Consider the following 18,198-nt stretch of genomic DNA (forward strand, 5'->3'; position numbering starts at 1 on the left):
TGCATTTTGTGCAATTTTTTTTTTAATTACTTGAAGACTTTCAGCAGCTAAAGGTGTCTTTGGCCATAGGCTAGCTACATAGAGATCTCCAGACCATAAATATAATCAAATAAGTGGTAATTAACTTTTTGTTCATTTGCTTTCTAATCCACATAGGTTCTGGGTTATGACAAAAGTAGATTACGTTGTTATTCAGAATCACTTTGATATATGCAGTATGTCTAACTCCAGTCTCATCATTTTATAGTTATATTATTTGTGAATGATCACTATTTCTCATGCCTTCCATATTTGTGTTTAATTTAATATCTAAATCCTTAATTTCATAGCTTGTACCTGATACAAAGTTTATTCAAAAAGAGAGATTACTCAACTTCTATTCATTTCACAGTAAGCCTGGAGGGCTCAACACAACATAAAACCCATGCTCAAAATGGGCACTCACTGTCTCCCATAACATCCTGATAGGTAAGCTCAGGAAGTGAGGGTTAGATGAGCAGACAGTGAGGTGAATTGAAAATTGGCTGAGTGGCAGAGCTCAGAGAGTTGTCATCAGAGCTGCAGAGACTAGTTGGAGGCCTGTAGTTAGCCGTGTCCCCCAGGGCTCTGTACTCAGTGCAGTCACATTCAACTTCTTCATAAATTACCTGGATAAAGGGACAGAGCGACCTCTCAGCAAGTTTGCTGATGATACCAAGTTGGGAGCAGTGGCTGAGACACCAGAAGGCTGTGCTGCCATTCAGAGAGACCTGGAGAGTTGGAGAGATGGGCAGAAACTTCATGAAGTTCAATAAAGGGAAGTGCAGAGTCCTGCACCTGGGGAGGAATAACCCCATGCGTGAGTACAGGCTGGGGGCTGACCTGCTGGAAAGCTGCTCTGCAGAGAAGGACCTGGGAGTCCTAGTGGACAACAAGTTGACCATGAGCCACCAATGTGCCGACGTAGCCAAGAAGGCCAACGGCATCCTGGGGTGCATTAGGAAGAGTGGTGCCAGCAGGTTGAGGGAGGTGATCCTGCCCCTCTACTCAGCCCTGGGGAGGCCTCATCTCGAGTCCTGTGTCCAGCTCTGGGCTCCCCCGTACATGAGAGATGTGCAGCTACTGCAGAGATTCCAGCGTAGGGCTACAAAGATGATTAGGGGACTGGAGCATCTCCCCTACAAGGAACGGCTGCAACAGCTGGGCCTCTTTAGCCTGGAGAAGAGAAGACTGAGGGGGGATTTTATCAATGTCTCCAAATACCTTAAAGGAGGGTGTCAAGGGGATGGGATGGGACTCTCTTCAGTGGTGCCAAGCAATAGGACAAGAGGCAATGGGCACAAACTGAAACACAGGAAGTTCCACCTGAATATAAGGAAGAACTTCTCTACTGTGAGAGTGACAGAGCACTGGAACAGGCTGCACGGAGATGTTGTGGAGTCTCTTTCTCTGGAGATATTCAAAACCCGCCTGGACACGATCCTGTCTAACATACTCTAGGTAACCCTGCTTGAGCAGAAGGTTTGGACTAGATGATCTCCATAGGTCCCTTCCAACCTCAACCATTCTGTGATTCTGTGAAAATACTAACTGAAGTCACTGGGTGCTTTTCTGAGACTGGACTTAGTCCAAAGAAGTTAAAACTTCTATTAGGATAGGATTATGCATTCTTGAATGCTTTTCATTTTCATTTATGTTTTATACAGCTTCCTTTTTACTTCTACATTTTTGAAATGTCGTGTATAATTTATTGGACAAAACCAACTCTTCTATAAATGTAAATTCATTAGGATCATTAAAAATATCTCAAAGGGATTACTATTAATTCTGAAGGTAAATTCTCTATTGTTACCTTGTACAACAGAAACACTGAAGAGGGAACAGAGAACTGCCAAATCTTTTTTGCTAGGATTTGTACCTGCAAAGATGAGTCCTTAGGAGGAGTATTGTTAGTATTTTGACTTCTACAACTACTCTTCTGTCAAACATTGTGGAATTCCCCCACTCTCAGTGGAGGCCCAAATGCTCCTAAAGCAATCATGCTTTATTTTCTAGGCAAAAACAAAAGCTGAAGCCTTAACTCTGAGAATTCCTGAGGTAAGGAAGACTTCAGAGATAGAGGTGTGAAAAGGTTGTGTACAAGTGGTCTGTTCGTCACCAAATGGTGACAGAGCCATCTGCAAGAAATAAAGCATATGAATATAGCTCCCTAAACATATCACAATTAGATTAAATAGACCATTGGAGGTTGCATCAAAGAGGCACTGACTACTGTCATTTGTGTCATTACTGGAACATTAGAGCCTACCTCTTTGGTGTTATTAAAAGCAGACATTAAGCAAATACCACTAAGGTTATTACCACTAGGTTTTAGAAACAACAATGCCATTATGAATGGTATGCATTCACTCTGTAGCTTGTTCTTGCTTAGTAGTGCTACTATAAACACAAATCAAAAAAGACTTCACAATTAACATGTTTTTAGCTTTTCATCCTGCAAACTGTTTAACAACTATTTTCTGTTCATACATTTCATAGAAACATATGCATTTGTAATTGTACTGTACATGCAAATAAAAACCACAAGGAAGTTCTTTAGCTGCCTGAATGGAAGCATCATAATCAACTGGCATTCCAGGCATGCACAATGTATGTCTAATTCTGCTCGCCACTATACTTTTCTAGGACCAGCAGAGGGGACTAAAACTTCTTAGCAATGGGAGCTGGAAGATAGACTGGCAGTTTGTTATTACCAAGCTGCTCGTGATGACTGAATTACTACTATTACACAGTTGGGAGGGGAGTGGTTTTATGGTCTCCATAAGACCAAATTAAAATTTCTATACAAATGTGATCATTACAGTCTTAAGTTTTTTGGGAACTGTTTCATCTGCACTTGGTATCTGAATTGTGTTACTGTTGATCAAGGTCACAAAGCAGTTTGCTGTACCCTGATTTATTAAAGGTTAGTCCAAACCATTGGAGGTGTTCTTCAAAATATTCCTCACTGATACATCTAAACAATACCATAACAATAGCTGCAGGATTAGTTATCATCATGCTGGTCTCATATTTCTCAGAGAGAGGGCAACGAAGCTGGAATGGGGCATTGAGGTGACAGGCTTCAACTCAGCAAAGCACACAAACATGTGCTTTTATTTAAGTCTCTGTCATTAAGTATAATTTTTCTCACACAAACTATAAACTGAAATCTGTGAAGAAGAAAACGCCTAAATACTAAGAAAACTAAGTACTAACTAAATACTAAGAAAAATACTAAAGCACAGATTTTAGAAACCAAAATTGAATCCTTAAAGAATAAAATATTTTACAGTTTACTTTAAAGTACCATAACGTTGTAGAAACAGGTCTGTGGTAGATCCCAACAGGTTGAAGAGATCTCTTTCCCATCTACATCTGTACAAGAGGATCTAAAACATCCTTAAGAGATGTTTGCCCAGAACTATTCACATATCTCACTACCACTGCCTCCCCAAACAGATTATGCAGCTGAATCAGGAGTGCTGCTACATGCTCCAGAATGACTACAAGACCAGGAGTCATTGTCAGTTGTTCCTCTTCATTCAGCTCACACCAGAGCCCCTCCCAGAAGACTACATACAGCAGAATGTAAACCTCCCTCAACTGCTTGAACATCGCATAGTATGAGCTACATTGGCAAGAATTTTATCCGATATGTAAAAGTACAGGCAGTAACAGCTGACCAAAAGTTTTACAACCTCCCCTCTGTTAAAAATAAACACAACTAAGTAGCTCCAGCAAAAATGATGCATCTTGACAAAGGTTAGCAGGAAGCCAGACTCTGAAACTGCTGAGTAGCTCTCTGGAATGACTGCAACAACAAAAGCCGGGCAGGAACTGACAGAAGGCGTAACATTACCAGAAAGCAGGTTGGTTAGGATGCACAAAGAGAGAAAAGCTCTGAGGTATAATGCATCTATTTTCAAGTGCAGATCTTGCAATGTTTTGCAAAAAAGATAAAAGTCATTAATACCACCTATAGGAACTAAGGTACAGAGGTGAAATGAGCTGTCGGTAGTCATTAAGCAAGTAAGCTGGGGAAGCAAATGTACTCTAGGTGTTCATCTCCTGAATATGCCAGACTGAACATCTGACAGAGCTTTATCAGGTTCCTATTTACTTCTTCATTAACTTCATTTTCCTTTTCAGCTTCAGGTTATTAGTCCTAACTCTGCGGTGGTTTATGGTACATGAGACTACCGGGTATCAATGATACAGTATGGACTGTAAAATGAATAAGAATCTAGTTCATCATGTTCAGTTTTAGTACTGCTATCAATCACTATCATCACTCTGATCCCTCTGCTAAATTGCATGAAAAATACAGGCAAATGAAGAGCAATTAAAACCTGCTGAATCACAATTACAATGACATATGAAAAAAATAACATTGCATCATTTTCATTGTTATCAAGTAAGTATTTTGTAGTGAAAAAAAAAAGTAGAAACTATTTCATTACAAAAACTTAGCATTTATACTGGTGATTTGACCAGAAATCACATATATAATACCTGGACTTTAAGGGACATAGTAAAAGCTGCTACTAAACTTGTTCAATATTAGGTTTTCATTGTACCCAGTAATATGTGAAGTATGAAGCATAAACAGTTTTCTAAATAACAAAGTAAAGAACAGTTGCCATGGAGATATCATGAGTTGCCTTAGGGTTTAAGGAAACACAATTAGCCTACAGGATGGCTTTCAAACACTTTTAATTTGAACCTTTTAGAGTTTCAGCAATGCAGTGATCTACTGAAATAATTATTTGTGCTCTCTGCATTTTCTCAGCCAATATATTTTACTGTATTTATGTTGGAATATCTTTTCATTCTTATACATTAAATTGAATTTATAATAGGGAAATGTTAAGCTTTGATATTTAACACTAGATTAAAAAATACAACTAGCTGGCACACAAATCTTCTCCTTTTTCTTTTCATAGCTTCTTCAAACCTTTCTGATTCTGCAACCATGCAAATTTATTTTTCTTTTATAGAGACTGCTTCTAGCAAAAAAAAAAAAAAAAAAAAAAAAAAAAAAAAAAAAAGTGTTCCACATTTTGGCTCAGATATTACCAGAAAACTTACTGCTTGCTAATTTTCACTGAATCACAATCCTTGCTCAATAGGATGCAACAAAGGGCAACAGAAAGACATAATTTCTCTAAAAGTGTCTGTGAATTCGATGTGCTAAAGACTTCATTCCTTAGAAGTGTTTGTAACTTTTATATATATAAAACTTAGTAATTTCATTTCTTAGAGTAAATAATCTAGCTGGGATTTCTGCGAGTATGCTACATAGACCAAACTCAACAATTGGTCAAGCATGTATCTATACATGGAAGTGAATAACAATAATTAAAGTAAATAGTCCTCACTAACTAGCCACACTGTCCTACTCACTTTGAACGTAGAGATGTGCCTAACTATTCTCAGTTAGCTCTTCGCACACCTGCAAATCTATCTGTGAATACATTTTCTCCCCTACTCAAAGTACATAACTCTCTCATCCATCATTTCGTTTATTCCTCATCTTCCATTAAATTCTCGTCCCTTATTCTGGACACCGTAATGTGGGTAAAGAGACTATATTTCTCAAAGCTCAGAAGAGGAGAGTATTTCAGTATCAAGAGCTGAGAAGAGTTTTGAGAGTATGCAAGAGGACTGTCATCTTCTAGGGGCTTCACATATGGCCCTATGCTAGCATGGAACAGTTTCTGAGATAGTAAGTGGTACTAGTTCTTGAGTACTTGAAGGGAATTACCTTAACTTACATTGGAAACTGTGTAGAATTATGCTCAAATGTATTCCTACCTATTTTCCATTCCTGCTGAGAGTGGAGACAGTTAGGTGATGCAGACAGCAACCTAAAAAAAAATCAAACAATTAATTTAAAAAGTGTGATTAATTATACTATCTGTAAAAAATGTTAGGTACAAGAGAAAATGTACAATTGGCAAAGCATTAGGAGTATTGCAGAGGCAGATTGCCCAAATAACTATTACCTTAGAATACTACACCTCAGTATTTTCAGTAGGCAAAATATAGGGAAGCAAACAGGCATGGAATAAAACACGAAGATCTTAGTTGAACGTCACATGACTTTAAATGACACTTTTGATATGGCATCTCTGCCTCTCTTGCTATCATACATACACTCTCTGCATCCTAATTTCATCCTGCTGTAGATAATGCTATGAACTTGGAACCTGCTAAATGGCCAGCATCAAATAACAGACGTTCAGATCCAGACTGAGATCATGACAACCTCATATTCTCCCACAAATGTCCTTGGCAGTGAAAAGTAAGGTATCAAAAAGACAGCAAAAGGAATTGAATTAAGATATTTACTGCTTTCATTTATACTTCCAGTGAAGAAAACAGTATATTTTCTTGGTTACTGTTCCAAGTCATCTCTTATTGGAAAACAGTGATTAAGGATGTGTAGAGAAGGATATTTTTGCAGCACGTAAGCTGTCTGGTTCTGATTTGACAGTACTCCCAATTCATGATTATACACACTGAAGCTCAATTCCTTAGCCTCCAGAATAGTTACGCATCCTTCCTTCATCAAGAGGTGCATAGAAAGAATTCTGATCACTTGTTAACCTCCATCTCTGTGTTGAGGTGTGGATCTAATAACATGTTATTATTAGCAATGTCTTTTGAAAAGACGATATGCTTCCAAACAGAAACCTCAAGAGTTAAATAAGTCAGGCTAAAAGCTGTTCTGTGTTTTTAGCACTGCAGATGAAATGAGCTACTCCTGACTATTAGATCTAGCTAAAATCTTTGTATTTCTAATCATTTATATCTTCCTTTAACTGTCTGAACCTATTTCTTAAAGGAAGTCAATTAGCTTGAATACATCTTCTCATGTCACTTAATATAAATAAAAGAAACACATATCTCTTGGTAGGTTTTTAATGTATTGGCGACTCCATCTCATTTTTCCCCTCTCTTTTCTTTAAAACAGGGTGGTAGGTCATATTAGAGACTAACACTCTGATCTGAATATGCAAAGAACAAGATCTCCAGAGACAATTCTGATCAGGAGAAATAAGGATAAACTTTCCGTTTCTCCATTGGAATAATGTCATACTACAAAATGTTCCTTGAAATCACGTGCAGGAAAACAGTATGCAGCTATTTGGTAATAATATTATTACTTCTCAGAAAAACATTACTAATGACACTACACAAGTGTTTGTATAAAATAAAAATTATTCCAAAAATAGCAAACAATTAACAGCACACTTCAGAGCATGTGTGCTTAAGGATGAAACAGCTTTCCTTTACTCTGTGCTGCCATGAGTAACCCATTCCTAGTACCCCAAACAGCTACTTATGGTTACAATATACTGCAATATTCAGTATAGATAATTACATTCATTCCAAAATCTGCATTTTTAAAGTGATTTTACTCATTAGCAGAGGCTGAAGAAAGTTTAACTAAGCCAAATAGAGAATGAGCAGCTCTGGACTCCAGAAGAATGGCAGTTTCGGAAAAATCCAGCACAGAGAAAAAAGCACCAGTAAAATCATTGCTGCTAGCTTCTTCCCTGTCCCTATCGTACTTATGTAAAAGGTCAGATCTGACAGTTTATTCAGTTAAAGGTCAGTAGTAACTATCAGCCACTCCCGCTGCGCAGGAGACCTTTTAGCCCTGTTTCTGTGTAACCAGGAATGCGACGTACCTTTAGGGAAGAAGGCCTGAGTCTCGAACAGAGTGACCAGCCCTAAAGGCTTCCCACGACTGTGCCATAGACAATAGCTGGCTCAGCTGCGCTTGTTTTAGACACACTTCCCTTCATTTCTTCTTCCAGTAAAAACACATATTATGAAACTATCAAATATTTTAGTCTTTGAGAGAAAAGAATCTATTAAAACAAATGGTTATCAATAGAAGCCGAGTACCTGGACACCAATGCTATAAACCACTGTATTCATGAACAGCAGGAAAAATATATTTCTTGAAATGTTATTAACAGAAGATACAAAATTGATACGCTGCATCAGAACTGTTACTCTAATACTGTGAACTGGAGTTCAGATATCCTTTTTAATGGCAGTGTCTTCTTTCGCAAAACTGACACATGTTCCAAAATAAATTTTATCAAATAATTAAAAACATATTTTTCTCATCTTTGAGCAGCCAGACAGGCGAGGTGAAGGACTAACCCTTGTCTCTCCACGGATTATCAAACTCATTAGACTTTTTTTTTGCTCGACCATGGAAATACTATTACAGGACTTCTTAAAAAAAGAAAAAGGATTTTTGAAAATGCTGGGATGGCCCTGTAATTAAATTCTGAGAGGCTGAACCTGAAAAGATTACATCTTTTCTTACTTTACCATTTTTTCTCTCATCCCTACACCTATTCATATATGTAGCACACTGGCCTAATATATGTTAAAGTAACTTTTCCATATAATATTTTTATTATTTAATCTTTAGAAAAATCAACAAGTAAAGGGATAACAAGGGGAAAGAAGAGAGAATTGGAAAATACTAGATCATTTATTAATGTTGGAGTGGGTCAGAAGTATAATTCCAATGGTTGATCCAGTCTTATTGTATGATTCAAGTAACAGATCTTCTTTCCTATCATCATGTTTCTTGTTTCTACAGTTCAGGAGGATTATGTGACCCTCTTCTAAAATTTCAAATATGCATGATGACTTGACTGTTTCAGAAATAGATTATTTTCTATACTTAAATCACAAAATATTTAAAATAGGTTCCGGAATGTGACTTCCAGACATTCTATGTTATCTGTACATACACTTTTTAAATAGAATAAATAAATTATTTTACACATTTCCTACATTACAATTGACTGTCATTTGAACTTGCTTTTTATAAGATAGAAGACAATGTATATGATAATCCTAGAGCGAAAATACAAAGGTAATTTCAAATTCTCTTAAATGTGTATCTAATAAATGATTATACTTAGTCACCAACAATACTAGCAGTGATGAAGTGTGTCAGATAATTTAAAGTTCATTTACAGTATTCATATCTTATTTTTATGTATCTCACTCTATTAATGCAATGATCAGCCAACTTACTGGTGGGAAATTAAAAATGCCCTTTTAATAAAAGTCAATCTGTGAACCAAAACAGAAAGCAATAAGCACAGAGAATATCAAGCAAACATTAAATAACATGAACTTCACAATACGACATTTTGATTGCAATGAAACAAAACCCCAAACCTGTAAATTCTAGCTGCAACTCATTTTTGAGCATAGCCTAGTTCTTACAACACTGTAATAGCTACCAAATAAATAGTAGTCCTTTTTTTGTCTACGACTGTGTATTATTTACCAAATTTATTTCTCATGTTGCTACATAGCATCTCCTAACCTAACTTTTTGGTAGGACCATTTGAACATTTGCAAATGGAATCTACCTTAAATGATAATGTTGAATTACAGAATGTATGAAAACCTGCTTTAATGTTCAAGTGTATGTATGTGCATCCAACCATTTTTATCAGAATATGGACAGAGTTCAGAGACAGGAATTCTAGGTTTTCCTCTCTTACTGACTGGTTAATAATGATCAGTCTTAAGCAACATGTCTTTACTGAGCAAAGCATCATATCTTCAAAAAAGCCAAGAAATGTCGACATACAGTTGATTCTGCCATTCAAGTGGCCCCTTTCTATTCTGCAATATTATAGATGCACATTTTACCCATTTACTGCAAAATTTTGTTGCAGAATTTCAGCCTAAAATAAAAGCATTAATAATGGTGTGAACCAAATGCAAACCAATACAGGAGGACTTTAAGGAGTCTGTAAAGAATCTGAACCAAAATATGTAATAGATGTGGTTTTATTCAATGCAGTAATGCTTACTAAAAAAAATTACAATGAAAAACAACTTCCATGCATTTTATTTAAGTGGATTATTGAGGAACAGACTGATTTTTTTTTTAACCTGATGAAATCCCTATACCTTACTTCTGAAATTGTACCAGAAGTTCTGATCACATACCATGGGGATTGTTAAAAACACACACCCACATCAATGGAGGTGTTACAACACTGTGCTACTTCCAGTATAGTGACTCCAGTGGTTAACAGCTAAGCATAGATGAAAAGATGAATTATGTAAATATCACCCCTATCAAACAGCAACATCTACACAAAGAACTACTTCTGCACAGGAAGATCTATAGGCTACTATCATACCATGATTGCTTTGATTACAATAAAGCAGGTTTGCCTTAATTTTAACATACCAGGGCTACTTGAACAAGAAAAAACGAGCAGCATACATTACCGCTGGTATCTATCTTACCAGCAGTATTGTCATTAGCTTCAGTTTCTTTCGAAAATGCTGTTTCGAAATTCTTTTGAAAATTCTGTTCTATTCTAGCTCTTAACTGCCCAAGCGAGAAAATACTACAAAACAACTGAAAATGAGATCTTTGAAATACGCTTAAAATCAAAAAAACACTATAAATGAGCTAAAAAAAATGGACGTAAAATTGTGCTGAAAAGTAAAGAGGTGAGAAAGAAGAAATTGTCTAGCAATTGAAACAAGCACATATGACAAATCATTGTGACTCAGGGAATCCAGTGATATCTCCAGGTCTTTCACATTCACCAGGCTCAGAGTTCTGCATATTAGAAAACTGAAAATGGCACATGGAAACCCAAACAATAGATATGTACTACCTCAATATTTCTTCATTTTTATGTTTTCAAACAAGTGAAATTTTAAAAGAGAGATTAGGAAAAAAGCTAAGTCATGGTTTCAAGTAACACTCTTTGGAATTAGAAATGAAATTGTACTATCTCACGAAAGACAGTAATTGTTTGACTGCCACCAAGAAAAGTTAAAAAGCAGAGAAAACTCTTAAGTAGGAGATGAACTCACCTAAGCTGGCTGACAAAGGCCATCAGATGAGCACAAATGAAAAAATCAGTAAATTGCATCTTTAAAATACATTATTAAATAGAATGGCAATGTAATTAAATGCTAAAAACATAAACATACATACTATAACCTGCTCACATACCAACAGCCTGAATCTTTGATCATGAATAGGTGATTGCTAGGTTTGGTCACAGTTAACCTAGTACATGACTGACTTGCTCATGAAATTGCTCCATAACATGTAGATGAAAGCTCTGTAAATGAGCTCTTTGTCACTAACCTCCTCACCAACTTATTTTTCTGTTGAAGTCAAATTTCCAGGCGGACCTAGAATCTTGACCATCTATGCCTCTTTTCTGGAAGAAATGTGAGAATTTACGTGTTCACCAGCAAGTTATCACATGGGAGAAAAACCTCATTTCTGAAAGCTTCAACCTTTCTCCTTGAATGACGGTCTTAATTCTCAGCTATTATCTGGAAAATAGCTTATTGATAAACACACAGTTCCTCTCTTTAGGTTTGCCACACCAGAATGCCAGCTGAAAGGGACTTGCATACCCCTCTTCTGGATGCTACTTCACATATTTAATGTCTATTCATGTAACAATACATTTGTAATGCATTTAGTTGGCCCCAGGTTCCAACTCCATCCCCAGGGTCAGTATGTTCTGGAGAAAATATACACCACACAGTTGCATTGAAAGAATCCATCAGCATTGGCCAGGCAGTTCTGTGCTTTGCAATGCACAAAATAATATATTTTCATGAAAATTAAAGAGCTGCTCAATAAATAAATGTTTAAAAAGTTTTGAAAATGAAATGTAACTCCATGCTTAAGAAATTGATAGATCTCCTGTAAGACAATTGTGACCATCTCCAAATTGCGGTTTCTTTGTAGCTATTGGTGGTGGTGGCAGTGGTGGTGGTAAATATGGCAGTAATGCATCTTCCTCCTGAGAAGCTGCATCACAGTAACACAAGGGGTGAATTTTCTGTTTGAGCCTCATGGATTTAACTGTGAAACTCAGAAATGATATTGATAGTCATGTTGCAAAATTCCCCTGAAGTATACTAAATATGTAACTTAAAAGTCAGAAAAGTTCACAGCAGGATAAAAATCCTGTGTTGCTGTTTCATTACTGAAACTTTTAATGAATGGTATTATGCTGCTAATAATTCACAGAACTCTTTCCAAAGTGGATGCAACATTCTGAACACAGAATCATAGTATCATCCCAGCCTTTACACCTACGACTGATTACAGTTAGCTCAGATCTTTCTGACAATATTGCTTTGCATAGGAGAGATACACTTCTAGTACATACATTTTATTTAAATATTCTGCTCTGAATGAACTATATTGGAAAAAGTTTAATCTAAGCTTTCTTATTTCATTTACACAATGCCAAGATATTTTATTTCAATAACATACAGACACTTTATTCTGATTTAGTAAAAAAAACTTTTGCTTGAGTTTAGGTTGTTCATGTTTACACTTTTATGTAAAATATTTTTAATAACCTATTCAGAAGCACAAGTGAATACAATGTAACAATAGTACTTATTTTGTTATATTCTAAACAATACTATAATATATGGCAATGTATTGCAGAATACTGGCTTAGTATTTTGTTTCATAATGTAAACAAACCTGACAGTGGCAGTATTCCCTGCAGAGTGGACACTTCAAATTCTTACCAGTTGCATAAGAAACACTGCAACAATTTCCTATTTTCAGTTGCTCCAGGTCCTTAGCTTTGTAATAGGTTATCCAGATTCAGATCGAAAAAAGAACCCAAATATATCTATTCACTATCTTATTATCCTTGGTTTATACTCAGTTGAAACATAGCCCTTTTTTCTTTTGGATATAAAACATGAAATATTGTAAAATATTTGTACTGAAGAAGAACAAGAAAAGTAGAGAGAGGGCCATTGTATGTTGACTTTTCACTGATCTTAATTATAGTTATTTGCAAAAAAAATTAGAGACTTGGTGGATTATAGCCATAAAATTATATATAGAAGTCCCATTCCAGAGCGTATATAGACAGAAGTGTGCACTATTGTGAACCATTAGGGGTTTGACTTACAGCCTTCCTTACTATTACAAACAGGAACTTCCCTTATGGAAGTGGAGTTGATTAGATAAACACAGCAACCACAGCACATCACAAGTTTTGCCGTGTGAAGGAAACGTATCTCCAGAAAGTTACATATGTCCAGAGAGCATTTAAACCTATTTCAGAATGGCAGGACCTCCCAGTTTAAAAGAATCCTTAGAGGATGCAAAACTGGCAGGGCAAATTTCATGACAGTCATTTCTCACCCTTCTACTATAATAAGGATTTAAGTGCAGAGGAAAGGTAAATTGAGGCTGAGAAAACTGCAAGCATTGACTAGGTTCTCCCTAATCCAATATTTCTGAAGCTGTGGTAAAGAGTGTCTTTAATTCCAGTTCAGGCTAACCAGGCACTGCTGGTTACTTAGAAACTGTAATACAGAATCTCAAAGCCTACTACCTCCTTTATTTTTTTCCCAGATGCAATTTAAGTTGTCTCAAGCTTTGCCACAGATGAAGTGCTTACAATATGTGATTAGACCTTTAAATCTCTGCATGAATTTCTTTGTCATTAATACTTGTGCTTACAATATGTGATTAGACCTTTAAATCTCTGCATGAATTTCTTTGTCATTAATACTTGTCTTGCAAGTTACACTGCTATTCTCTCTCTGTGATTGCACAACATTCCTGAAATACGTGCCTCAAAGAGTAATTTAGCCCCTTCTACCTTTTTACATTGCTATAATAAGGTTGTAGTCCCTCACCTGCAATTTAATCACATCCATACCATTTAAAAAGACAGAAAACAATGCCTCTCCCACACCAATCCATTTTATGCTGATATTTTAGAAATTAATCTTTCTTATTATAGTGGAATGTGAGTTAAAAAAAGTTATCAATTATCTGTGAGAAAAATAATACTTTTATTACTCTTCTATACATCCACTTACATTTTATACAACATATCATCAAGACCCTATCTTGAAATAACAATATTAATCATACTTCAGTTCTTTGATTCAATTTAATTTAAGCAGTTCCAGATGACTGCAGAGTTGCATACTGAGATTTAACGTGATGCTAGATTGGTATATTTTTTAGCAAAAGAATTAATCATGACTGCTTTTAAAGCAGTAGCCTTCTCCTTCCATGCCAGGGTCTTCTTATGGCATGATTCTAGGAGAACAAAAACACATGTATAGCCTCATTTTTCCAGTACAGAGTATATCAAACTAACAGATTTATCCTTACATTAGGCTATTTTACTAGTGAGCAGGGAAGCCAGACAACTTTCCCACGGTCACACAAGAAGTCTATAACAGAGGAAGGCTTGCAGCCAGCATTGCCACATCGTGGCCTGCACACACTTTGCTATCTATTCCACAGCTCTGCAGCAAGGAATACTCGAGCCCGGCAAGCCTACACAAGGAGCTGCTCCCCATCCCTGTACAGGGTTCTCTTTTGACCTCATTTCAAAGAATATGGAGTTTGATGAGAAGCTCTCACTACCCTGTGTGGGACCTTATATAACTTTGAGTCACTTTCCATAGGATTAGCATCAACCTACACCTACACCAACCTACTTTCTTTTTTGGAAGTCTGCAACAGGTAAAGCAATAGCAATACTTCAAATAACACTATTTCAGTCCTCAGTAATAATGGCAAACTGAATGTAATTGAAAAAAATACGTAATAGAATGCAACATTAATCAAAATCCCTGGGATTTTCTTTTTTACCTTACATTCTGAATTGTTTAATTCAAACTCATTTTACCAGATACATGGGTCTCTCAGGTGAAAGCAGTTTTCAACACTCAGTGAAATACAGAGGGAAATGGGCCCTTATAAAACAAAACAAAACTAAAAGTAAAGATGTCCTTTTAAATCTAGCACAGATGTAATTTTCATCAAATCCGTTTTGTATCCCAAAGAACGTAAATTGAACAAGATGTTAACAGCTATGAATCGGCCTAAAGGAACCAGCGAGAGGATACAGGAAAAATGTATCATTTCTCTCAAAAATGCTGCAAAATTTATTCGCATCTACAGCTCTTGCTCATTGCAAGATTATTCCTCGCAGTGATTTTTTTTTTTTTTTTTTTTTTTTTTACAGAAAAGTTACCACTTGCATTTCAAGTGTCTCATGAAATGGATCTTTCATTACCTTCCTTGCTCTACAGTCTAATAGCTGAAGATCCAGAAAACATGTCCACGTTAACAATGTTCTTTACTTGGTGCTTGTTCATATACTAGTAATTACCCATTTTCTGAAGTTTAACACTCAAAGGAACTTATCTGGCCTGAGATCTGTTAGACAGTTGATAGAAGCCTTAAAAAAGATGACAGAAGATGACAGGAAACGTATCTCTTTTCACAGAAAAATATCTTATGAATTATTAATCTGACCCAGAAAAGATTATAATCAAAGACTAGCAGGGGCCCCATGAGCACTGTTAGTGCATAATTCTGAATCTCTGAATCCTGAAAGCTTAGGGAATTGATACATGAAGGAGCAGAGAAATATTGCTAAGTACATGTCACAGATACAGGAATTTTAAACAGCAATTATATTATGTACTATATATATTGTTACTTACATATATGTATATATTTTAAATTATTCTTATATCACAATTTCATTTAAAACATAAAGGGAGATACTTATAATCAATTAAAAATATCATGGAACAATTCTGTAATTTCGAAGAGTAGAGGCCTCAAAGAAAGTACAATAAGTACTTCAACCCTTCCTGCTGCCTCTCTCCTAGAATGGCTATGCTTTTTCTGTTTCTTTGATGTTACAGATAGCAGAATTTTAAATTTATTTCTTAACTGCAGAAATATTTTTACAGAACCAGCAGAAATAGATATAACTACATATAAGAAAGACATCAAAAGAATCTTATCTTTATTCAGTGCTGGATACCATTAGCACTGACCACATCTTTAGATACTGAAACTACAAAATAAAGGCTTTGAGTAAAATTATGAAAATTATGAAAATTATGAAAATTATATAGGTAACTAAAGATTTTAGCTCAAGCATATTCAGTTCATGATACGCAGCGGCGGTAGGAAAAATTACCTCTGCTTTCTATCTACGTAAAAAATATGTTGACACAACACTCTGTATTTTTACTGCTCCTAAAAAACAGAAGATATCTTCAGATTATCATCTTCTTTATGAAATAACCACAGAAATTACCTGAACTAATTCTGAATTAGTCTTGCTAAGGTATTGCTAGCACGACAGATCTGCTAATACAAGATAGTGCAAAATGCATACAGTTCTACTGATTACATGCACAAACAAGTAAAAGAAAAAGAAACCAGGACACTGGATTACAGTGCTTGACAGATTTTCAGCATATATATTACATTAATTTTTTCAGCTTCTAAATGCAGGGTATACTATATATGGAATCTCAGATGGATAGAAACAGACAAGCAAACAAAACTTTTAATCTAATTTCCTTAGAGTATTTCCATTACTATACTTGACCTATATCAGTTTACAGTAGAGCTGATGATGCCTTGCAGTTTATCTGCTTAGAAAATACACAAGTTGCCAGTCGCCTGCTCATTCAAACATGCATAGCTGATGTCACATAAAACATTTTTAAAACTGTAGCCAAAGTGTTTACATTAGAGCTCATCTTAGAAAGCCATTCAGGGCCATTCTCCCACCCCAGAGGGCTTGAAATATAAAAAACTGTCTAAAGGTTTAATGAAATGTGAAGCCTTTGCTGGTTTCTCCTGTCTCTGTGGGATGAACACACAGCATAACACTTACAGAACCCTCAGGCTATCTCAGTCTGATCTATATTATTATTTATGCAACAGATATAGGTTTAAATATTTATGTCACATATTTAATCAGGTACATGCTCCCTTATTTTTAAAATAAGCTTCCCATTTGATTAATTTCTCATTATTTTCAACATACACTTCATCATAACCAGATTTTTGAAAACTTCTCTGCAAGTTCAATGACAAAACCTAGAAGAATGTAGGAACAAGACCAAAACTTGCATTGTCCAGAGGTTGAAAATCTTATGAATCTTCAAACAAATGAAACACACATTTCTAGAGAAGATTTCAGAGCAACTAGCATTTTTAAATCAGCCAAAACTTAGAGACTTCAGTATCTATTGCATAAAGTTGAGATTTTTTGGTGGGTATCTAAACCATCTCCGGAGTACATAGGGTTCCATTTCAAAACAAAGCAGAGAGATTACCTTGATAATCCTTATTACAGTAGTTTCTGAGCACTTCACAAGCCTTAATGGTTGTCACTACCTAAGAAAGTATTTTACAGAGGGGAAGAGGCCCCAAGACCTAGAAATCTGAAAGACTCTTCTTGAAACTGATTTTCCAGTAGTTACTTAGACCTGCAGCATTAAAAACGTGCAGGACACCACACATTTGTACAGCACATTTGTGTGCAGGTCTCACTTCTTTACCCTAATCACTTTTTTCATTAATAGTACCAGAAGCCTTTAGAATAGACAGAACTTATTACTAGGCATGGCTGTGTTTTTTTGTTTGTTTGTTTTTTGCTTGTTTTTGAATTGACTTTTTACAGACTAACATAAATGCCTGTGTTGTTCAACCCTGCTTGAGCAGGGAGGTTGGACTAGATGATCTCCAGAGGTCCCTTCCAGCCTTTCCCATCCTGTGATTCTGTGAATTGCTCTACACAAACACAAAGGTGCTGACTTGCAGTCCTGATCCAACCATCACAAGTGCCAGTAGAACTTCAAAGACACTGTCTTGTTGAAGCTAAACACACTGTTTTCTTCAGCTGGCACCAGAATGTTTAGCACCTTACAAGGTACAGCCCATAACTTCAAAACTGCTTTATGTGTATTGATTTGTGATATTGAAGAGTGTGTCTGCTAGTATCAGGAAATCAACTTAGATGGACTCCTCCTGAACACTCCAGGTACATTTCCTATGCTAACAGCTCCTCCCTGGCCTTGCGTGTTCTCTGTTTGACAGCCTCCACTGTTAACAATTTGTTTTTATAGGCTATGAATAACTTTTGATGTTTCAGTCCCAGATATTGATTTCCAAAACACAACGCTTCCAAAATTATTAAAATTATTGAAACTATTGAACTTCTGAAATTATTTTATAGGAATAACTCTCAACCATGTTAGAGGCTTTTCTCCTAAGCCCTTTCTGAAATAGAAGGGATTAGATTGTCAAGGGAC

At 36.0% G+C, this 18,198-nt stretch overlaps 1 long non-coding RNA gene across 1 annotated transcript in view; it reads right to left on the bottom strand.

The window, feature by feature from the left end:
* Positions 1-5,835: 5,835 nt before the first annotated feature.
* LOC134141710 (uncharacterized) overlaps positions 5,836-18,198 on the bottom strand; it is a 59,786-nt gene continuing 47,423 nt past the window's right edge. The window contains exon 3 of the long non-coding RNA XR_009958698.1: positions 5,836-5,888. This is a non-coding gene — a long non-coding RNA (uncharacterized LOC134141710). The remainder of the gene's footprint in view (positions 5,889-18,198) is intronic.

The sequence above is a fragment of the Rhea pennata genome, chromosome 5 (genome assembly GCF_028389875.1).
Source record: "Rhea pennata isolate bPtePen1 chromosome 5, bPtePen1.pri, whole genome shotgun sequence".
In the NCBI taxonomy this organism is placed as follows: Eukaryota; Metazoa; Chordata; class Aves; order Rheiformes; family Rheidae; genus Rhea; species Rhea pennata.